We start from the raw sequence: 24,783 nt of genomic DNA, 5'->3' as shown, positions 1-24,783 counted from the left end.
CTGTTGTGGTTTTGTTCACTCTTATTGGCTGTTTACAAATGAACAGCTGCACACAGAGTAAGACAGTACTAATGTTTTCTGTGGATAGTCTAAGCATGTATCTTCAGTTATCATGTTCAGTAAATGTGTCTGTCTTTCCGACTGCACTAAACATGGTGGGCTATGGGACCCTGAAGAAGTCTTTTCCATGTTGAATAGTTTACTAGCATAAGCTGCTTCCTAAGGCAAGGACTATGGTTACATTTTCGTATCCAAGAAAAGCTGCCGGAGTCTGACTGATGCTGCCAGTCAGTTTAGCAGGCAGCAATAAACAAGAAATGGACCAGCTCTTGCAACTTTTCTTTTGTAGTAGACATTCTTTTACTAATATCTTACATTTCTGGAGTGCTACAGGAGAACTCAGGACCTGCTGATCAGTTGAACATGGGTGATAATGTCACTTTATGGGACATTCTGCTCTATGGACACCCAGTCTGTGTTACCTGGAAGCAAGAGGTGGAAGGTTCAGTCTTCCATTTGGCCTGTGTGTTCTTTATTCTGGGGTATATGGGAGGAAGTGGCTTTTTTGGTCTCCTTTATGTTTATATTTTCCTAGGACTGGGTTTTCTCTGTTCGTCTGTCTGGGCTTGGCTGGATGCCTGTGCTGCTGATGTTTTCTCTTGGAATTTCACTCTTTTGGTTATCTGTGTTGTTCAGATCATCCATTTAGCCTATCAGCTCCGTAGTGTTACTTTCAGCCAAGACTTCCAGGAGCTCTACGGAACTCTTTTTCAGCCTTTAGGTATTTCATTGACTACGTTTAAAAAGATTGTTCACTGCTGTGATTCAGAGGTGGTTACACTAGAACAAGACCACTGCTATGCCATGGAGTGTAAAACCCCTATTGAAAAACTCTCACTGTTACTCTCAGGAAGGTTTGTTTTCATGTACTTTTTCTTTAGTAAAAGGACTGTATTTTTAGCTTGTCATATGAAAATAAGGACTGCCTTTTCTGCCTTTCATATGATTATTGATATATATGTACACATGTATATAGACACAAACACATTTATATATATTTATATTTATATACACACGCACATATATATTCACACACACACACACACACACACACACACACACACACACACACACACACACACACACACACACACACAAAACACATTTTTGCCTTCAGAAATTTTTAGATAGTTAGATTGGATGATAACAAAATTCAAAGAAATCTGTGCCTTTAACGCTTCATTTTAGTGGAGATAAGCTATTTAAACTGGCTTGGAATCTGTTCACTACAAAGGGTTAATGAGCCCAGTTGCAGCATGCTTGCGTTGTTGCCACTGTTAACTTTAGCTGTGCGTCTGACTTGTTTAGATTTATTCTTACTAACACTTTTATCTAAAAAGGAATATCGTTATTTGTAAATATTTATATTTTCTCCTCATGTTAGAAGATTATGTGCTAGGAGATTGTAAAATTGTTTTACTGGCTTTGGGATTCAGAACATTTTATGTAATTTTGTTTTGGCAGGATACGAGTGACAGTGGATGGGGAGTTTTTACATTATATTTACCCCTATCAATTTTTGGATTCTCCCGAATGGGATTCACTTAGACCGTCTGAAGAAGGTACATTTCAGGTAATTATAAAACAGCTTTGTATGTGTTTAAAATGTTCCATTGCAATGAAGTATTGTAATTAAGGAATATGCTTAATTTCATTAAAATGATCATGTCCCTGTGAATTTATTTCACCAGAGTGAGAAACTATGAATAGGTGACTTCCATATTTAAAGATTAAGTTTTTAAGCGCATGCACCAACATTCATATATTTTCTCCCTGCTCCTCCTCAAATAATTTAATCTGCTGTTCCTACTGCTTTCATTTCTCTAGCAATAACGTAAACCAGAAATTAAATATGAAACATGTCATTGTTCCATCTTAAAAAAAAATGGTGGATTTCACTGTATTAAATATTTCAGTTACAGTGCTGTTGCGGAACTAGGGTTACCACCTGTCCCACCTTGCAAGGGACAGTCCTTCTTTGGGTAGTTGTGTCCTGACCAAAAATATTAAAAATGGCAAATGCCCTGAGATTGTAGGACATAATTATGTCCCATATATTATGTAATAGTTGCATAAAATAGTTATTTCTGTATCTAAAATACCTAAATGTTACAAGAAACAGAGTAAGCAACTAAACTGCTACAAGAATAAGCTTTTATTTAGGCAAAAAAGTAAAGTTCTATCCTTTGTACTGACCATGGGTATGTGTCGGCCTATAAAATCTGATGTGTGTCCCGAAAATGTCCCACTTTGGCCATTTGAAAGGTGGCAACCCTATGCGGAACACATAAATATTTATACTGTGTGCACTGACTTGTGTTCTTTGTGTGTTCATTTCAGAGAGGCCTTTATATCAGGCAGAATAATATTACAGAATGATGGATACTTTTTAGACAATTAGATAATGAAAGCTACTTTTTACAAGACAGCAAATAAGTATGTATAAAAGAAGAACAGACGTGTTGAATAACAAAATCATTATTTATTACAGAACAACAAAACTAAAAAAATGCATAGTCATTGCATATGACAGTACAATAAACATATAATTGCAGTGTACATATGCATAGCGACATAAGTATATATGAATAACACCTTAAGTATATAAAGCAACACATTAATAATGCAATAAAAAATAATCTCTATATAAACTGAATTAATATGTGTTGCAACACTGTAGTATATTCTGTTATCTATGTCACCATAGCAGAAGTATATAACATCTGAACATGTCATAGCACATAAAATAATACAATGATAATACTTAACTAACTTGTTTGTTGGAATATAACACTGGTTAAACATTTCACACTTAAAAATCACTCACATTTAAGTAACAGTTACAAAAGAGAAAGCTGAATGACATATTTGTTTGTTCCATACCTTTCAGCATTTGGCCATTGGATATGACAGACAGCACTGGCCTTCAAAAAGCAAAGCATATGTTCAGAAAGAGAAGAGGTTCTTCATTTGCACAATAATGTTTGTACAAATTCTACAACTAAAGAATCAGTGATAAGGATTTTTTATAGACTTCATGGATATAGTTATTTATGTAAAGACATCTCTGTCATTTTGTGAACATCTGTTAACATGCATAGGTCAAGGTAAATTTCAGGACAAAAGTATAGCATTATTCTTAAGTTATAACTGCGTGAAATAGGATTGCATTATTGTTTAGGCTGGGGTACTGGATGCTTAAACTATTTTATCATTGTTTTTGTTTTGCAGGTCACACTAACAGCTGAGACTGACTGTCGATATGTAGCTTGGAGAAGAAAGAAACTGTATTTATTGTTTGCTAAAAACCGTTATGTCTCCAAATTATTTTCACTTCTCATTGGAAATGATATTGCACAGAAACTGTACTCTTTAAATGATAAGGTCTTTGCCCGAGATGGTTTTCGATATGATATCAGATTGCCAAGTTTTTACCACGTGGCTGTGACAGATACAGGTAAATCACAGAGTCAAGGAACCCCAGACATTTCTTTAAGTCAGAACTTGATCAACTGAATACAGCATAAAGATGCAAAACTTGACTGACAAATATTTGGTCTGTGCTCTTTTTATTTGGTGAGTGGCCATCAAGCTATCAGTGGAGTTATTTGGCAATTAAACACATTCTCTGTCTTTCCAAAGCCAAAAGTCACTGGACTTCTGCCACAGTATACCAAATAAAACCGTATCATTTTTTCCCATTGATTTTACATAGGGATTGTTTAGTGAACATTTTAAAGTAAACTTCTTTGAACCTGTTTTTTTTAATTCATTCCTACTCAGAATCTTTTAGATGTTCACTAAGGACACTTTTTTTGAGTAATTAAACCTTGTTTTACCCCAGTGCCTTCAATGTGCTTTGAATCAAAACAGATTGCACACATATTTTGTGAAAAAAATGTTGGATCATCATTGTTAAATAGAATGTTTCCATAAATAATAAACTTGAATGGAAAGTAAAATAAAAAAAGTTGCCTTAAAAAGAAAACAATCCTACATTTTTAATTGATGAGAGCAGTGAAGAGTACCAAGGGCCACAGAATACTTATTTCTTTGTTGTAGTGCAGGCACAAGAGCTGTAGCCTCTAATGTTCATTTTGTGCAGAAGGTGGTTGACCCTCCCCTTGCACCTGTTGCAGGCTGCTGGCACGACTCACCCACCCACTAAATGTCTTGAATGCATGTAGGATTATTCTGTACAGTAGGAAGCTTAGAATGGCGCAAACCTTGTTCTGTAGTGTGCTGTTTGTGTGCTATATTGGAAATGGAACGGTGAAGGTTGCAAATGGCACATGACTCGTGGGAAACAGCAGAAATAGATACACATGCAATTATGCAGTCTATGTGCTTACATGCACCATCTTCATGCAAATGTTATTTTTACGACACCTACATATAAGGAAGATGTGCATACTAAATTAAAATTAAGTTTTTTTATAGGTAAAAAGTTATGGTATTTGTAAAAATCATAAGAAGAAAAAAGTTCATTGAATGCTTTGCATGCAAGAGGTGGATTTAGGAAACAAAGAATTCAAGAGGGATTTCTAATGCGAAATGCTGATGTAATCAGTCTAATTATGGCTGGTGTGCCCCTTATGTACTTGTGTGATGTCTGTTTAATACAAGCTGATGCCTAACACACTTGTAACATGATATCACGTAGTCTGGCTTCTAGTACTGCTTGACGCCAGCAGCAGAAACAAATCTAAAATAAACTGTAAGCACATTACACATAGTACAGCGTGCATTTTTAACACAAACAGCTAGCACTACCAAAGACAGATGTAGCAGAGCTAGATTTAATTGAACTGGAGATTATGCTCAAAACTGCACAGGCGTCCACAGTGATTTTCTCTCCTTAATTGCAGTACAATGCAGTCCCTGAAGGGTTAACCACAAAAACCTTTTACAAGCTTCCAAGGAGGTGGAGGAGGGATCTCTGCATGGAAGCTTGTTATCCTCTAGGAAAAAGGGGAACAATCCATACATCTATCTAACAGGCAGTCAGGTGACCTATGGATAAACAGCAAGCCATACCCTGTGCAACTAATGTTATGCTATAACAAGATGTGCTCACTACGTTATTAAAAATAAAGAAGTGGAAAGCTTTGAAGAGCGCCAAAGTCCTGCTTATTCTGTACTTGGGGGGTTGAAAACTGAGATTTGGTGAGTTGAATTGATTTCTGTGATTATTTGCTTAAGTTGGTACTTTTAACAAGAACAAAGTAAAATTAATCAAAAGTGCAATAAGTAAGTGTAAAAAAATGTAAACACATTACAGCTGTTGTTTCTTTCAGGAGAGGAGTGCTTTGAAAGATTTTGTTATTAGCACAAATACATTAAAAGTGAAATGAATCTCGCAATGAACAGAGAAACAAAGAATGACATGCAAGTGTACTGGTGCGAGGAGGAATAAGGAAGGTATAGCTGTGTAAGGTGACCGAATCCTGTGCTGTATGTTATCAGCTGAGAGCAATAGTTTACATGGGATTTCTGTAATTTTAACAATTTACTAAGTAAAGCAAGAAATGTGCCACTGGCAAAGGTGAAGCATTTTGAAATTTAGTGTTTGTGGTTGTGTAAATTGAAGTTGTGTTAAACTTTATCTGGGGCTACACTGTATTAGAGACTTCTTCAGTTATTACTTATAGCTTGGTGTATTTGCCTTTGATTGTGCACTAGCAGAACTCTGCTGAAGTAACACAAGAAAACAAAAATGGATGTTGCTAAATGAAAACAGCGTGGTGTGCATAAAATAATGAGTTAGACTACAATTGCAAAGCTCTGCATAATAGTCAGAATGTCCGCAGAGCTAACATCAAGAAATATAAAGATGTCTGTAGCATAGCCTCTCACTAGATGGATCTTCCGGTTCCATTGTTCCTGTATCATTGCTCCTTACTGTTCCCTTACCATCTCAAATCATTTTATTATACTTTAAAGCAACTGCTCTGGTAAGCTGATGAAACAGAATTACCCTTTACTGAAGAGGTTTGTACTGTGTGAAGTGACTGAAGAGTTCCCCATGTGTCTTTATGCAGAAAATATATTTTATTTTGCATAATAAACAAACAGAATCTTAATTGCTAGATTTTATTTTGCATAATAAACAAACAGAATCTTGATTGCTAGCTCACTACACCTGCTTGTGAGTTTTACTATTGCCAGTGACATAATCCTAAGAGATGCTTGAGGTGGGGCAGTGATTTCCTTGTTTTATTAAAAATGGTCTCTAGTCATCTTTAACATATCAGTGTGAGTGAATCAGGAAGTTTTCTTTATGTTCAGAATTTTTTCTATGTGATAGTTTAACATGTTTTGCACAGTAAGGTCCCTTCAGTTTACCTCATCTAAAATAATGCCAAAAAAAACAGAAATGATAGCAGTCCCATGAAATCTCTCTGCTTTTATCTGATTATTTTCCCTGTAAGCACTTAACTTACAGAGGTGGAGAATTGTTGTGAACTCCAGTTATGTTAAGCAGTGTAACAAGTGAGCATGTGACAATAAACCATTTCCTTTTGAATACACCATACTCAGAATTAGAAGACACAACCAATATGAGGAAATCAAAAAGCAGTTAAAGCTAAAAATGAAGATTACCTGAGCTGGCTTTGTGATATGGAGGTTTTGTCATCGACTTCTCCACAGTCAGTTTGGGTTTGGCTAGCAACCCCAGTCCCAGAACAGCGACCCAGGCTGGAATGAAAGTGACTAGCTGATATTGGCTTATCATCCTAGGGGAAAAGTTAGCGAATTTCTCCCTGCAGGTGAACTGTACTGGGGACAGTATGCAGTTTGGGCATGCAGAGCAGAATTTGGTGGCTCAAGGCACGCAAAGGAGTACACTGCATTCTAGCTGAACACAGCAAAAGCAAAGATACACACACTTGCCCTGTGCTCTGGGCAGAAGACTTTGCGCCATATGTGCAACCAAAGAAACAAAAACAGGAACATACAAGACAGCATCCTAACTCCAACAGATGTTGACCTCAGAAACAGGAACATAAAAGACAGCATCTTAACTCCAAGAGATGTTGACCAAGATACCTGCCACTCACCTTCACCTTCCAGTGTTCCTAAATGCTATAGGCTAACATGGGAAAGTGGCCTAGTGCTTGTGGGGGTTGGGGTGGATGGCTGCCAAAGAAAAAAATACAAATTGCAATTCACAAATTCCTTACTTAAATACAAACTGCATTTCACAAATTACTTGTTTAATTTTACATTTTATAAAAATTAGTTAGAAGTATTAATTGTGAGCTTCAAAAAACAATTAAAAAAGTCTTTTTATTTAATTCAATGGTACTTTCTAGAGTTATCGAAGCATTGCTGTTATTATAAGTGATGTTTCTTAGCTGGCTCAGTACTGTACAAATATATATTCTACCTATTTTTCTGGAAACTCAGGTAGTCTGAATGCATGAAAATTAGCAAAATGGCAAAAGCAGTGTGACTCACACACAGACCCACAAACACACACCTAGAGCAGGCTGGGTGCATTGTGGGAAAAGCAGTGTGACTCACACACAGACCCACAAACACACACCTTGAGCAGGCTGGGTGCATTGTGGGAAAAGCAGTGTGGCTCACTAGGTGTGGTTGAGATTGGCAAACATCCAGATAGTTGAACATCTGAAGTATCAAAAGTGCTGTTTCTTTGAAACAGGTGAGTGTGAATTGGGAGGCAGAGTATGTTTGTTTGTGTTTAGGTGTTAGTGTTAGGGTAAAGGCATAGGTGTTGTGTGTTTGCATATGAGCGTGTGTATTTTGGAGTTAGGGTTGGGTTAGATTTAATGAGTGTTTGTGTCTGTTTGTGCGTTTGAGGGTGTTTTCAGAAGTGCCAGGATGAATCCCAACTGCCCAACGCAGTAATTCAGGCTAACCCTAGCCCTAACCTGTCCCAATCCTAATCCCACACTGTACCTTAAAAATCTCTTCCTGTAACACTGCCGCTATTCAGCCAAAATAGAGGCTAGTGCTACAGGGGTGGTTTACTGCAAAGATTACAGGTTTGATGTGTCGGAAATTCAGTCTTATGTACGTTCAATCTCATTTTCGTCTGCATATTTTGTTTGACATCAAGTAGTTCAATCATACATAAAGAAATAATATATACACACCCACACACCCATGCATACACACACACACACACACACACACACAGACACACACACACACACACACACACACACACACACACACACACACACACACACATGCACACACACATGTATACACACACACACACGTACACACATGCAGACACACACACACACACACACACACACACACACACACACACACACACACACACACACACACACACACACACACTCACACACATATATATATTTGTGTATATATATATATATATATATATATATATATATATGTATATATATATATATATATATATATATATATATCTATACAGGCACACACATGTATATAGGGTAATAGTTCAGCTGATCAGTGAGCAACATTATTGAAACACATATGGTATAGACCATATGATCAATAATTCAGTTCATTGAACAACTGAAACAAGTCAAACAACACCAACAAACAAGACAAAACAATACTTTTTGCAGGGGGCCTTGCTTCCCTGCACCCCCTACACCTCTTGCTAATTATATATACCATCTCCAGGATCACACCACAATGAGGAAAAGAACAGGTCTATGTTAACTCATCGAATGCTTAAAAAAATGAAGGATGATTTATCGAACCCATGTAAGTGAAAGCTTACAATCTTGAACGCTTAGAACAGCTATTTTTTTCCAAGGGAAAAAAATCACTGTGCCACAAAAAAAAAAAAAAAAAAAAATTGTAAAACGTTACATAAAGTGGGGGACTTCGTCCCCCACATCCCCCATACTCCCCTACTTAAATATACCAACTCCAGTATCACACTACCGTCATGAAAACAGCAAAGTAACGGAAGCGGCCAAGCAATTTCTTTCCCAGGGAAAGAATTTGCTTCTATGCCATTTTGTGCTTTCTAGTTCTATCAAGATGTATTCGAAAGAATGCGTCTTTGATCATTTAATAGGGAACTGAAAGGAACACATTCCCTGCTCCTCACTATGCTACAGTCTCAGTCAAAAAAAAACAGTGAACCAAGTCCTATGGTTTTGACAATTTAATCGATCAAATGAAGTATACCCACATGTGTGTATATATATATATATATATATATATATATATATATATATATATATATATATATTCACAGGAGTATCTGCATATGTGTGCAGCTTCAAAATATGCTTTTTATAGTGCTGTGCACTTTAAACTGAAATGATGCACTGTCATACATCATCTGGCTCCATACAAGGTAATGCTAACTGATGGTTAATATTAAGAAACACTTATTTTTCTAAAGTTTTGTGAAAATTTGGAATAATCTGTTACCAAACACACTGTATATACTATTATAGCATGCTGTGTTTTACCTGGACACCATTATGTTATCTTGATAGCCACTGGGTCCTGCAGGTAGAAAGACAAATAAATAACCAAAGTGAACCATTATAGATATGTAGAGAATGAACTGGCCTTGATTTGTTGGATATTAACTAGTGAATATGATTTTGGGTAAAGCCACAGACTTTAACACACACACACACACACACACACACACACACACACACACACACACACACACACACACACACACACACATACATATATGTGTGTGTGTATATATATATATATATATATATATATATATATATATATATACATATACATTTTGTCAAAGTACAGTGGTCATGAAGTTTAACAGAACATAAACTAGCATAACACAATCTAGCAGGCAGGAGACATCTAGTTCATCTAGTCTGTCAAATGTTTGCACCTAGATGAATTTATAAAATTTTTGAGTCTGCCCATAAGTGCAATTTATTTTTAAGGAAATGGTATTTCTGCAGAAATATGTTAATGAAACTATATATACCACCTAACAACACCCTTTGATACTTATTCATGGAAGTTTATAAAAGAGGATGTAGAAAGGATGGTCTAGCTGCTGTTCTAAATATTAATTATTTTGCAGACAGTTTGTTTTAAATATTTGCTTCTACAGTGCATTATGTTAAACATTTAATAAGACAGCCAGCACTATAAATGCATTGGCTTCACTATAATATTATTTTTTTTGTTTAATTTATGCTATTGTGTAGAAATTCTGGATACTTTGCATTATAACCCCACGATCAGTTATGAAAGCAGTAGTACAATTGCTATCTTCCAGAAGTTTCTGTGAACATGTGTTTAAAATGGCAATAATTCATTAACTGACTTCAAAAAAGAATTAAATAAGCATAACTACCAAGTAAGAAGCTGATAGCAAATAAAAATTACCGTCTTTATGCAAGCAGATTAAGCTGTGCATTTTTTTTTTTTTTTTGTGGCTGCAGAAAATTTTTTTTTTATATATATGCATTATTTAAAATGAAAAAAAAATGTGCCTTTCAGACCACATGCTCAGGCAAACCTTAAAGACAACACTAAGAATGCTGTACACATCTGTACATAAGCACATCTCATCTGCAAGTGCTAGCAGGTGTGGGAATGCAACTTCAAACATTTAATGCATTCTGGTAAGCAAAGGCTGAAACTAATAAAGCATCTACATGTGAAAAAGAATGCGTGGTGAGGTCAGCACATAGACCGACATATACACACACACACATACACATGCACAAACATACACAAATACGCACACATGCACATACACATATGCACACATGCATTTTAAAGGAAAAGACATGAAATGAAGGCATTATGATTTTCACCGTACTCAAAGGAAGTCAAATGGAGATAAAGTGTTTAAAGTGTTCAGCTTCCTTTTGTTGTCCTGTAAAAGGCACTTGGTATCACCTGTCACGTGGAAGAAAAGTGTCTATTGTGTACACAGTGGCAACTAAATCATCCTGAAGAACATAGAGGCTCCCTTGGTATTTTAGCTGCAAGTACAATTTAATTTGTTTTTTGTTCATTAGCATAAATGGCTTCTTTGCTTCCTTCTAAGTACACTCTGGACTTGATACTTGCATTTCACTACTGAAACATTTGTGCATAAGTTCACAGAGCTACTGACTTGCTGTAACTGTCTCAGTAGGGTAGAGCTGCAGACTTGCTGTAACTGTCTCAGTAGGGCGCACAGAGCTGCTGACTTGTAGGTGTCTCAGTAGGGCGCACAGAGCTGCTGACTTGTAGGTGTCTCAGTAGGGCGCAAAGAGCTGCTGACTTGTAGGTGTCTCAGTAGGGCGCACAGAGCTGCAGACTTGTAGGTGTCAAAGTAGGGTGCACAGAGCTGCTGACTTGCTGTAACCATCTCAGTAGGGCACACAGAGCTGCTGACTTGCTGTAACAATCTCAGTAGGGTGCACAGAGCTGCTGACTTGTAGGTGTCTCAGTAGGGCGCACAGAGCTGCTGACTTGTAGGTGTCTCAGTAGGGCACACAGAGCTGCTGACTGGGTGTAACTGTCTTAGTAGGGTAGAGCTGCAGACTTGCTGTAACTTTCTCAGTAGGGCACACAGAGCTGCTGACTTGTAGGTGTCTCAGTAGGGTGCACAGAGCTGCTGACTTGTAGGTGTCTCAGTAGGGCGCACAGAGTTGCTGACTTGTAGGTGTCTCAGTAGGGCGCACAGAGCTGCTGACTTGTAGGTGTCTCAGTAGGGTGTACAGAGCTGCTGACTGGGTGCAACTGTCTTAGTAGGGTAGAGCTGCAGACTTGCTGTAACTGTGTCAGTAGGGCACACAGAGCTGCTGACTTGTAGGTGTCTCAGTAGGGTGCACAGAGCTGCTGACTTGTAGGTGTCTCAGTAGGGTACACAGAGCTGCTGACTTGCTGTAACTGTCTTAGTAGGGCACACAGAGCTGCTGAGTTGCTGTAACTGTCTCAGTAGGGCACACAGAGCCACTAACTTGCTGTAACTGTCTCAGTAGGACACACAGAGCTGCTGACTTGTAAGTGTCTCAGTAGGGCACACAGAGCTGCTGACTTGTAGGTGTCTCAGTAGGGTGCACAGAGCTGCTGACTTGTAGGTGTCTCAGTAGGGCACACAGAGCTGCTGACTTGTAGGTGTCAAAATAGGGTTCACAGAGCTGCTGACTTGCTGTAACAATCTCAGTAGGGCACACAGAGCTGTGACGTGCTGTAACAATCTCAGTAGGGCACACAGAGCTGCTGACTTGTTGTAGCTGTCTCAGTAGGGCACATAGAGCTGCTGACTTGCTGTAACTGTCTCAATAGGGTACACAGACTTGCTAACTTGCTGTAACTGTCTCAGAAGGGCACACAGACCTGCTGACTTGCTGTAACTGTCTCAGTAGGACACAGAGAGCTGCTGACTTGCTGTAACTGTCTCAGTAGGATGCACAGAGCTGCTGAGTTGCTGTAACTGTCTCAGTAGAAAACACACAGCTGTTGACTTGCTGTAGCTGTCTCAGTAGGGCACACAGAGCTGCTGACTTGTAGGTGTCTCTGTAGGGTGCATAGAGCTGCTAACTTGCTGTAACCATCTCAGTAGGGCACACAGAAATGCTGACTTGTAACTGTCTCAGTAGGGCACACAGGGCTGCTGACTTGTTGTAGGTGTCTCAGTAGGGCACACAGAGATGCTGACTTGTAACTGTCTCAGTAGGGCACACAGGGCTGCTGACTTGTTGTAGGTGTCTCAGTAGGGCACACAGGGCTGCTGACTTGTTGTAGGTGTCTCAGTAGGGCACACAGAGCTGCTGACTTGCTGTAACTGTCTCAGTAGGAAACACACAGCTGTTGACTTGCTGTAGCTGTCTCAGTAGGGCACACAGAGCTGCTGACTTGCTGTAGTTGTCTTAGTAGGGCAAACAGAGCTGTTGCCTTGCTGTAATCATCTCAGTAGGGCACACAGAGCTGCTGACTTGCTGTAACTGTCATAGTAGGGCACACAGAGCTGCTGACTTGTAGGTGTCTCTGTAGGGTGCATAGAGCTGCTAACTTGCTGTAACCATCTCAGTAGGGCACACAGGGCTGCTGACTTGTTGTAGGTGTGTCAGTAGGGCACACAGAGCTGCTGACTTGCTGTAACTGTCTCAGTAGGGCACACAGAGCTGCTGGCTTGTAACTGTCTCAGTAGGGCACACAGAGCTGTTGACTTGCTGTAACTGTCTTAGTAGGGCACACAGAGCTGCTGACTTGCTGTAACTGTCTTAGTAGGGCACACAGAGCTGCTGACTTGCTGTAACTGTCTCAGTAGGACACACAGAGCTGGTGACTTGCTGTGGCTGTCTTAGTAGGGCATACAGAGCTGCTGACTTGCTGTAACTGTCTTAGTAGGGCACAGCCAACATATCTTTTGCTGCCTTTCTTGACTGATTGCAGGTGGCAGATTATTTCCTTATATGAGATAAACACTAAAACATGACAAAACGTTAGAAACCCACAAAGGAGGACTATTCAGTAAGAGAAGTGTCCCAAGGGGCAACGCTATCACATCTGTATACAAAAAAAGACATTCAAGGGTTGAATCTGTCTAATATAGATTGTGACATATTCCATCCATGTAATCTAGGAAATGCTGTGATTGTTTTCCTTGCTCACACTCTGGTATCAAAGCTCAAAGAGGCCCTAACCCCCAATTATTATTTATTTGATTGGGAAAGTCTGACTGGGCAAAATCAATTTTCAGCAGAGGCCTACAAAAAAATCCTCCAGAAACATTATCAGAAATATACAGTAAGTCAAAGTAACAGAAAGAAAACAATTGTCAAAGATCACCAAATGCAAAACAGCGAATATATGCATCGAGATAATGTAGTTTGCATATACATAATCAGTATATGATATAAAAAAGCAATATATAGTATGTGTACTCTACATTACATATGCAATATACAGTATATTACACATACTGTACTGTACAGTATATATGGAATTTGCAATATAGAAACACACTGAACTAAAATGACACTGATAAACCTAGTAGCTATGCACAGAGCAGGATGCAAATTGTGACATGAGGAAATGGATGGCTGATCTAAACATTTCTGAAGCTACTGCAAGGCAAAGTTCCAGGTTTTTAAAACCGAGAACAGCAGAACTTTAAAGAGTGCTAAGCAAAGTTATAAAATTACATCATCATTGAAAAATTGTTAGATATATGGTATTCAATGTGCTTTTTATGTACTAATCAACTCCTGATTAAATCTTGGTCCAAGTCAGACAACAGAGATTGACTGGAAGGAGTGGTCAGATAACAGGACAATTGCACATGTACATATTGTTACAAGTGAAATGATTTTTATAGTCTCCAAAATATCATGTTGTGTAAGACTTGCCAAAGACGTGCAGGAAGATGACTTCTTCATTTAGAAGATACAATGTCAAATGCCATGTAGTCAAATCAACTCTATAAGTTTGGCGACTGAATAAAATGAATAAATTCTGTAAAAGAGATAATGGATTACAGAGTAACTAATTTCATGAAGGGTTTAATGGCAAGCCACATAGATATGAGTATGTAGTCCTCAGAGGAACTATAGTTAGGTCATGGCCTAGTTCTACAGAATTTCCTGTAGGGAAATACAGTGGCGGGTTTGACTATGACTGTTCAGTAACAATCTAGTTATCCTGTAATATATACTTGTTATATGTCTTTAGATGGAGAAGACTAATGTTTGCAAAGAACACTGAATGCATAAAGTTAGTGAGGCATTAATTAACAGCAAGCAGCTGTGATCAAAGGTTGCTGCCAGATGTACTCAGTACACTGAGCCAAGTACATTTCTACTGCCAGATGTACTCAGTACACTGAGATCATAGGATCATAGGAGATTACTAGATTATCGACAAAGAGGTCATTTTAAGCCTAGCCGTTTCAACCCAATGTAATACTGTAGAAGTATTAGTCAATACGCATGATTGCATTTAGTGACGACTGCCATGTCCAAGTGGGTTGTGAGTGCTATCCCTGGTAAGAATTTATGGTGCACCATCCACTCGTCCAGGTTCCTCTTGAACAGTGTCATAAACGTGCTCTGTTTCACATGAATTGGTAGCTTGTTCCAAAGATGTGGCAGTTGCTGGGAGATAAAGCTGTCCCTCCCAGCAAGTACTTTTTAAGTAGCAGGCCATATTTAAATCCTTGAAACGGGTAGCCATAGACCCATTTAATTTACGGATATGCAGTACGTTCATTAGGATTGGGTCTTGGGTTGCTCTGTAGACCAGGCATAAGTCTCTCCTAAGAAATCTATACGATACACAGTATAGTGACAGGGACTTTAGTTGCACAGTGTAAGGCACATGCTGGAGCCCCTTGATCTTTGTTAGAAACCTCTGATGTCTCTCTAAATGCTGCAGCTGCTTAGTATGGTACATACCGAACGAGGAGTCATACTCAATCATGGTCCGGATAACTGCTGAGTATAGGGTGGTTATAACCTCTTTTGATCTTGAGACAATGCGTTTACTAATCAAGTGAGCTATGTGGAAAGCTTTCCTTACAATGGTAGACAAGTGGTGGTCGAAGTTAAGGTCGCGGTCAACCTGTGATCCCAGGTCCTTTACCACTTCATGGGTACTTAGGGTATTGTTGTTGATTTGATAGTGTGAAGGGACATTATTTGTGCTGAAAGGAATGATGATGCATTTCTCTGCATTCAGTTTGAGACTGTGACTAATACACTGGTCATTGCTCTGCCCCTCCTGGAGTATTCTGACATCATTTGGGGATTCAAGGATTACACCTAGTTTGCAGTCATTTGCAAACTTGGTCAGTCACAACCCTTTAGTTTTGAACTGAACTTCTGAGAAGTATATACCAAACAGTAGGGGGACCATCACTGACCCCTGTGGCACCCCTCTGGTAACAGGTCTGCTGGTTAATGTGGAGTCGCCCACTTTGATAGTGTGTGTCTGGTTTGTGAGCCAATTGGCAATCCATCTTACAACAAAGAGGTTTATATTCAGTTTGCTAAGTTTATCAGTAATGCCTGAATGTGGGATTGTGTCAAAAGCCTTTGCCAAGTTGAGGTATGTTATGTGCACAGATTTGCCCTCATCAATGACCTTAGTCACACTGTCAAAGAAATCAAGCAGATTTAACAGGCAGGATTTGCCCTTCATGAAGCCAAATTGGGAAGGATCCAGGGTTTGGAGGTCACCTATGTCTTTATTTATGAGGTCCATAATATGTTCTATGGCCTTACAGATGAGGCTGGTCAGTCTTATGGGTCTGTAATTCCCCGGGTCTATTGCTAGGCCACCTTTGTGGAGGAGAATAACTGTAGCTGTTCTCCATTCTTCAGGAATAAGGCCTGTGGTTAGGGTATGATTGAAATGGGTACTTAGTGGTGATGCTAGTTCATGTTTTAGCCTGTTTAGAAGACAGCTTGAGATGTCATCTGGTACCTTAGAGGCCGTGTTCTTTGCCTTGGACAGGGCTTTGAGGACCTGCTCTTCAGATATGTAAGGTGGGGGGAAGTTTGGGGGGAGAGTTTGTTTTAAGATAGGAGGGATAAAGGAATGGAATTTTTGCCAAACCTATCTACTAGCAGGTTTGCTATCTCTGTGGGGTCTGTTGGCCATCAGTTCTGCACATGCTTGAGCCCTACCCTTTAGGTTATGTACATAGCTGTGAAAGGCCTTAAGGTTATCCTTGGCAGTACTTGTTAGGTTTCTCTAAAAGGAGCTCTTGAAGGATTTGACAAGTTGGCTTATTTGCCTGTTAAGGCTGAGGAGGGTACTATTCAATTGTTGAGTCCTTGTGTTTGTTTTTTTGGACAGCAACTTTTTGCATTTATTGTAGAGTTTGTTGTTGCTGGAAGTCCACCATGGCAGCTTGATTTTACTTGGGGCTCTCTGGCTTTGATTCTGTCTGGTACAGCCGAGTTTATACACATATGCAAGTGATTGTACAGGGCTTTGGTGTAAACTTTGGTGTAGTTACCACTTTCAGCTTGGGGAGGGTCTTGAAATGCATTTATACCTTCACCTAGGAGATTAGCACATTTCTACTTCCAGATGTACTGAGTACACTGTGCTTAGTACATTTCTACTGCCAGATGTGCTCAGTACACTGTGCTTAGTACATTTCTACTGCCAGATGTACTCAGTACACTGAGATGAGTACATTTCTACTGCCAGATGTACTCAGTACACTGAGATGAGTACATTTTTTTCTGACTGTCTCTTAGAAATATTGTGGCTAATGATACCAAAAATATCTAGGACTGTGTGATTTAATGTGTACAGACTGACAACCCAAAAAATATGAGAAGCATATTTATGTATATGAATATTTTTCCAAAATAGCCTTTTTAGAATTGTAAGAGGAAATAGCTCAAAATGTACTACTCTTTTCCAGGTTTTCCAGGGTATAGGGGCAAATGAATAACAAAGTAAGTAAACAGGGTTAACATTTGGAGATATTCATACAATTATTCAGTATTAGGTAGATGGAGGGACAGCAGTATAAAGTTAAAATATAAAAACAGATTTTTTTGTTTATAGCCATGCTTATGATAAATGGCCGGTTGGCCAAGAAATCTTTATGGGAAAACTGCCTTTTTTGATGTGCTGATCAAATTTTAATTTATCTTTTGTAACACTTAGGACTTTTTTCACTGTGCTGACTATTTAGACAAGGCCCTTGTCTTCCATTAGAAATTAAAATTTGGAGGAGCTATCAGGTTTCATTTGGGGTACATTTATACTGCCAGATGTACTCAGTACACAGAGCTGAGTACACTTCTACTGGCAGATATACTCAGTTCAGTGTACAGGACCAGGTTCCTCAACTCAGTCATGAATCATAGCAAAGCTATTTTGAAACTGAGAGAATAGGTTGTCCTGGCCAAGAAAATTAATGTAATGTAATCATCACACTGTTTGACATTTGCAGGGTCACAGTAGGAGGGCATATTGTTTACAAAGTTAGTGAAGAGGAGTTAACCAAGAACTGATCCCCAAGGAGAACCAGTTGGTATCAGCTATGATGTGGGCATCACATCATTCCAGAGCATGACCTAGCTTCCAGATCTACAATAGCTAATGAACCAGTGGATTGCTTTGAGAGATAGCAATGTCCAAGGTGTGACAACTGCATGTGGCACATGCATTTGAGCTTCCATCTTGAAGTACAGTTTCTGGACTATGACCTGGTTAGAACATACAGTAAGTGCTGGTGAGTTGATTGTGATATATGATGTGGTGAATAACCATCTGAAATATCTAGACCTGATTTGCAGATTTCTGAGATGTGGAAAACAAATGACTGAAAACCCAGACTTAGATGTGTGTGTGTGTGTGTGTGTGTGTGTGTGTGTGTGTGTGTGTGTGTGTGTGTGTGTGTGTGTGTGTGTGTGTGTGTATAGGTCTACTTTGAAACATGCAAAACCAAAAGGGACCAGCACACACAACAGCAGATTTAAGAAATAAATTGAATTTTATTTGGAGGTAGTTAAAAAGCTGCCTGCCATAAAAAGTAACAGACCGGTTTCGGCTGGTAAAGCCTTTATCAATGTTATATATTCTGTTTCCAAAAAGTTGATTTACAAAACACCATCACATCCTGGTACTCTTTATATTCACTTGATTTAAAGTGGTATACTCCTGACACAAATAAACTTGCTGATTTGAACACAGTCAAAGCTTGGAACATATAAAGACTCCCATATAGTAAGCTTGTTAAATTTAATCAAACATAAACATCTGAGTTCCTTGAAATAATTTAAATTAATCATTGGTTGCAAAAATGCAAATACATTATATTATACAAAGCCATAAAGTAGCTTGTATTTTATCCAGGGCTCAGTTAAAAGTCTGAATGTATAAGACATAATATATACTATATAGTTTGAGCCCAAATGACTGACCATATGTAACTTGAGATCTGTCTTAATATCACGGGGGTACAAATATCTATAGCTAACACATAAGTATGTACAATATTTATAGATTTATTGCCTAGAAGCACCATCATGTACTTCATATTCATTCAATCCTGGTTTGAAAAAAGCACCAAGATTTGTGATCCACTTACTTTCCATGTTGTTTAGTCTGGTATGCCATCCCATCTTGAAATTCCTGAAAAGTTGGATTTTGTCTATAATGACAAACCTGAACGAGGCACCTGTGTGATTTTTGCTGTGTTTGTATAAAGCATTTGTTATTCGTCTATTTCTTATGGAACTTAAATGTTCACTAATTCTTATTCTAATGGGTCTAGAGGTCTGACCAACATAAAAGGCAGAACAGGTACAGTAGGCCAAATAAATAACCCAATCAGAGCTGCAATTTGCAAAAATATTGATGTTGTAGACCTTAGAAGTATTTTTGCTAGTAAATTCTTTAGTTTTGCAAATGTGCTGACATGCACTACAATGTCCACATGGATAGCAGCCCACTAGAGGGTCCCCAAAAAGTGTTGTTTGTATTGTAGAAACTGGTGTGAATCTTTTATAATGTGTTAAGTGAGAGTGGATAGTACGCCCCCTTCGGTAAGAAAAAGCACATGTATCTGGGAGAATATCATTGAGAAATGGGTTTGATTTTAATATGTCCCAATGTTTGCTGACTATCTGTCTAAACCTAGATGTATTGTTGCCATAAGTGGTGACTAATCTGATGGGTTGTTGGCTTCGGGTTACATCATCCTCTTGTGATCTATTATATTTTAATAGATCCGATCTTCTTTTGGTTTGGATTTGGGTAACCGTATTCGTTAAATGTACAGGATTGTATCCTCTATCCATAAATCTTGCTGTTAAATCCTGTGTTTGTACAGAATATTCTACATTTGTGGAGCATATTCTTTTGAGTCGCAAAAATTGAGACTTTGGGATGTTGCTGATGATGTGGCGGGGGTGAGAACTGGTGGCATGAAGTAAAGTGTTATATTGTGGAAATTTTGTGTGTATGGATGTGGCTAAAGTATGGTTAGGTAATCTTTTAATGGCAACATCCAAAAAAACTATTTCATGATATCCGGTGTTGGCTGTAAAATGTATGTCAAAGGGATTGTTATTTAGGTATGCAACAAATTTAGATAATTCATCCATACCTGCCCGCCACACCAACCAGCAATCATCCAGATATCTCCGCCAAATATCCAAATTGCCAATGTGAATATTATGTTGGACATCATATATGAAGGCCTGTTCAAAATATCCCATAAACAAATCTGCGTAAATCGGGGCAAAAGATGCACCCATGGCTGTCCCTTTGATTTGCCAATATGGGTTGCCTTCAAAATAAAATATGTTTTTTTGTAGTACATATTCTGTAAGTTTAATCAAGAAATTGTTAAATCCAGTAGAATATAAATTGGATTGAATTAACCAATGAGTCACCGCCATAATCCCAGCCTTGTGAGGAGTACTAGTATATAAAGAGGATATGTCCAATGTGCATAACAGCCAATCCTCTTCCAACTGAGAGTCTTCAATAATATTCAAAAACTCTGTGGTGTCTTGAATACGTGATCTAACCATACTCAATAGTGGTTTCAGATGTTCTGTGAGAAAGGCAGATAAGGGTTCTGTGAGTGATCCTCGACCTGATACTATAGGTCTGCCTGATGGGTTGAATAGATCTTTATGTATTTTTGGTATTAGATATAGGTATTGTGGCATTGGTTCAATTACCTTAAGTTGCCTAGCATCTTGTGGAGTAATAATGCCCTGCTCTACTGCCAAATCTATGAAGGAATCAATCTCAGATTTGAAGTTAGAAGTGGGATCCACTACCATCTGTATATAGAATTGTGATTGAGATAACTGTTTAAGTGCCTCGTCCTTGTATTTGGAATAATCCATTACAACAATACCTCCCCCTTTATCCGCTGGAGTGATGACTATGCCCTTATTCTGTTGTAGTTGTGAAAGTGCTAATCTTTCAGCCTGATTGAGATTGCTACGATTACATGTATAGTTGTTGGAAAAGTGTAAATCCTTCATAACACAATCTTTAAATATGGAGACATGCTTGTCCATAGGTGGTATAAATTTCGATTTACCAAATCGGAAACCAGTTGATCTTTGAGAGTAAGTACCAACATCACCTGTTCCTGAACATTTTTTAATGGAGGACATTAACAACTTTTGTAGAACTCTTAATCTTAAGATATTTTTTTCAGATGAGTCTTACTCTCAAAGATCAACTGGTTTCCGATTTGGTGAATATTATTGAAGACTCTCAGTTGGAAGAGGATTGGCTGTTATGCACATTGGACGTATCCTCTTTATATACTAGTATTCCTCACAAGGCTGGGATTATGGCGGTGACTCATTGGTTAATTCAATCCAATTTATATTCTACTGCATTTAACAATTTCTTGATTAAACTTACAGAATATGTACTACAAAAAAACATCTTTTATTTTGAAGGCAACCCATATTGGCAAATCAAAGGGACAGCCATGGGTGCATCTTTTGCCCCGATTTACGCAGATTTGTTTATGGGATATTTTGAACAGGCCTTCATATATGATGTCCAACATAATATTCACATTGGCAATTTGGATATTTGGCGGAGATATCTGGATGATTGCTGGTTGGTGTGGCGGGCAGGTATGGATGAATTATCTAAATTTGTTGCATACCTAAATAACAATCCCTTTGACATACATTTTACAGCCAACACCGGATATCATGAAATAGTTTTTTTGGATGTTGCCATTAAAAGATTACCTAACCATACTTTAGCCACATCCATACACACAAAATTTCCACAATATAACACTTTACTTCATGCCACCAGTTCTCACCCCCGCCACATCATCAGCAACATCCCAAAGTCTCAATTTTTGCGACTCAAAAGAATATGCTCCACAAATGTAGAATATTCTGTACAAACACAGGATTTAACAGCAAGATTTATGGATAGAGGATACAATCCTGTACATTTAACGAATACGGTTACCCAAATCCAAACCAAAAGAAGATCGGATCTATTAAAATATAATAGATCACAAGAGGATGATGTAACCCAAAGCCAACAACCCATCAGATTAGTCACCACTTATGGCAACAATACATCTAGGTTTAGACAGATAGTCAGCAAACATTGGGTCATATTAAAATCAAACCCATTTCTCAATGATATTCTCCCAGATACATGTGCTTTTTCTAATCGAAGGGGACGTACTATCCACTCTCACTTAACACATTATAAAAGATTCACACCAGTTTCTACAATACAAACAACACTTTTTGGGGACCCTCTAGTGGGCTGCTATCCATGTGGACATTGTAGTGCATGTCAGCACATTTGCAAAACTAAAGAATTTACTAGCAAAAATACTTCTAAGGTCTACAACATCAATATTTTTGCAAATTGCAGCTCTGATTGGGTTATTTATTTGGCCTACTGTACCTGTTCTGCCTTTTATGTTGGTCAGACCTCTAGACCCATTAGAATAAGAATTAGTGAACATTTAAGTTCCATAAGAAATAGACAAATAACAAATGCTTTATACAAACACAGCAAAAATCACACAGGTGCCTCGTCCAGGTTTGTCATTATAGACAAAATCCAACTTCACAGGAATTTCAAGATGGGATGGCATACCAGACTAAACAACATGGAAAGTAAGTGGATCACAAATCTTGGTGCTTTTTTCAAACCAGGATTGAATGAATATGAAGTACATGATGGTACTTCTAGGCAATAAATCTATAAATATTGTACATACTTATGTGTTAGCTATAGATATTTGTACCCCCGTGATATTAAGACAGATCTCAAGTTACATATGGTCAGTCATTTGGGCTCAAACTATATAGTATATATTATGTCTTATACATTCAGACTTTTAACTGAGCCCTGGATAAAATACAAGCTACTTTATGGCTTTGTATAATATAATGTATTTGCATTTTTGCAACCAATGATTAATTTAAATTATTTCAAGGAACTCAGATTTTTATGTTTGATTAAATTTAACAAGCTTACTATATGGGAGTCTTTATATGTTCCAAGCTTTGACTGTGTTCAAATCAGCAAGTTTATTTGTGTCAGGAGTATACCACTTTAAATCAAGTGAATATAAAGAGTACCAGGATGTGATGGTGTTTTGTAAATCAACTTTTTGGAAACAGAATATATAACATTGATAAAGGCTTTACCAGCCGAAACCGGTCTGTTACTTTTTATGGCAGGCAGCTTTTTAGCTACCTCCAAATAAAATTCAATTTATTTCTTAAATCTGCTGTCGTGTGTGCTGGTCCCTTTTGGTTTTGCATTTTTGGTTTGGACCATGCACCACAGTCCACCGTGCGTGCCTTGCTTCTTTGAGTTTCTACTTTGAAACATCTAAAACCCATAACATCTAATTTCATAACATCTAAAACCCATAACATTGAATTTCATAACATCTACTACTACTACACATCACAAGAAAATAACATCCCCTCCACAAATAACAACACCAAACTATCAAACACACTTTTTACTACGTTTCTACAGTGGGGCAATTCCCCCTGCACCCCCCATAAATTAAATATACAAACTCCAAGATTGTATTACAGTAGGAAAAAGTTAATTTCCTAACCCCACTGTATCAAGCCCCCCTGCAGAAACGTAGGAAAAAGTGTGTTTGGTAGTTTGGTGTCACTATATGTGAAGGGGGTGTTATTTTCATGTGATTTGTACTGTTAGATGTTATGAAATTTGATGTTATGGGTTTTAGATCTTTTGTAGGGGACCCATATATATATATATATATATATATATAAATAAATAAATAAATAAATAAATAAATAAATATAAATAAATAAATAAATAAATAAATATACATACACTGATTGCCATTATTCTCTGAGGTATAATATCTTGGATTTGGTATGTACAAATTTGGGAGAGGGGTGGAGGGCTTGCCACTCACATCAGGTGGTGCAGTGGGTGGGTGGGGGTTGCCCTTGGTAAAAAATAAAAAAAAGTTTAAAGGAGAAGTAATGACACCTGTTATCTGCTCTTCTTTTGCACATTCAGTCTTTTTTTGGTATCTTTGAACTCGGCAAGCTAGTCTTGAGAATTCAGTAGGGAGCCTATGTGATGCTGGAGGTGCATGAATACACCTCTCAAGGAGTTTTGACAGGTCAGATAAAAGACCAAAAGGGAAGACTTTTTTTACGCCTGGCAGAGTTCTTTCCTCTGCGAAAAGGAATGACTATAGGGTATCTCCAGATTTTTAGAAACAGGTACTACTAACTGTTTGGTTAGTGAGGAGCCCGACAGGGTATGCAATGGCTTCTGTTGATAGTTTTAGGTGTTCTGACAGCACATTATCAGCAGAGGCAGAGTTTGTTTTCATGTACTGAGCAGCTTCCATACTAGTTAAATAGGAGTAGCTGACAAAATGATTGGAGAGATCTTACTTGGAGTTGTGACCAGAACGTCACTGTTTCTGGTTAAGGCTGTACATCTGGTAACTATAGAAAATACACTGAAAATGATAGTTACTTCACAATAGCTTGCATTAGGCAGGGGACTATGCTGAGGCACTTTGTTGGTTTTACACAGTTGTAGAACTGCTGTGGACTGTGCCTATGAACAGTCTGCTGTGCATCAAACAACTTCCTCTTACTAGTCAGTAACATGACTTTAACTTTGTTATGAACTTCCTTTGAGGACAGCGCAGTAATTAGCACTGCTGGTTCAAAGCACTTGGTTGTTGATTGGGGTGCCTTCTGTGCTGAGTATTCATGGTCTTCCTTTGCCACCATG

At 38.2% G+C, this 24,783-nt stretch overlaps 1 protein-coding gene across 4 annotated transcripts in view; it reads left to right on the top strand.

Annotated features, from left to right (window-relative positions):
• The first annotated feature begins 241 nt into the window (after positions 1-241).
• BVES (blood vessel epicardial substance) overlaps positions 242-24,783 on the top strand; it is a 1,268,883-nt gene continuing 1,244,341 nt past the window's right edge. For 3 of the 4 annotated variants that reach the window (XM_044065172.1, XM_044065155.1, XM_044065180.1), the window contains exon 1: positions 3,578-5,226. The gene's annotated coding sequence lies outside the window, so the exon portion shown is untranslated. Of the gene's footprint in view, positions 915-1,524; positions 1,634-3,291; positions 5,227-24,783 lie in introns of those variants that run through there. The other variant, XR_006363991.1, reaches the window with a different exon arrangement.

The sequence above is a fragment of the Protopterus annectens genome, chromosome 1.part0, assembly GCF_019279795.1.
Source record: "Protopterus annectens isolate FY-2018-M chromosome 1.part0, PAN1.0, whole genome shotgun sequence".
In the NCBI taxonomy this organism is placed as follows: Eukaryota; Metazoa; Chordata; order Ceratodontiformes; family Protopteridae; genus Protopterus; species Protopterus annectens.
Note: the sequence above shows the minus strand (reverse complement) of the source record. Positions and strands in the feature narration are given on the sequence as shown.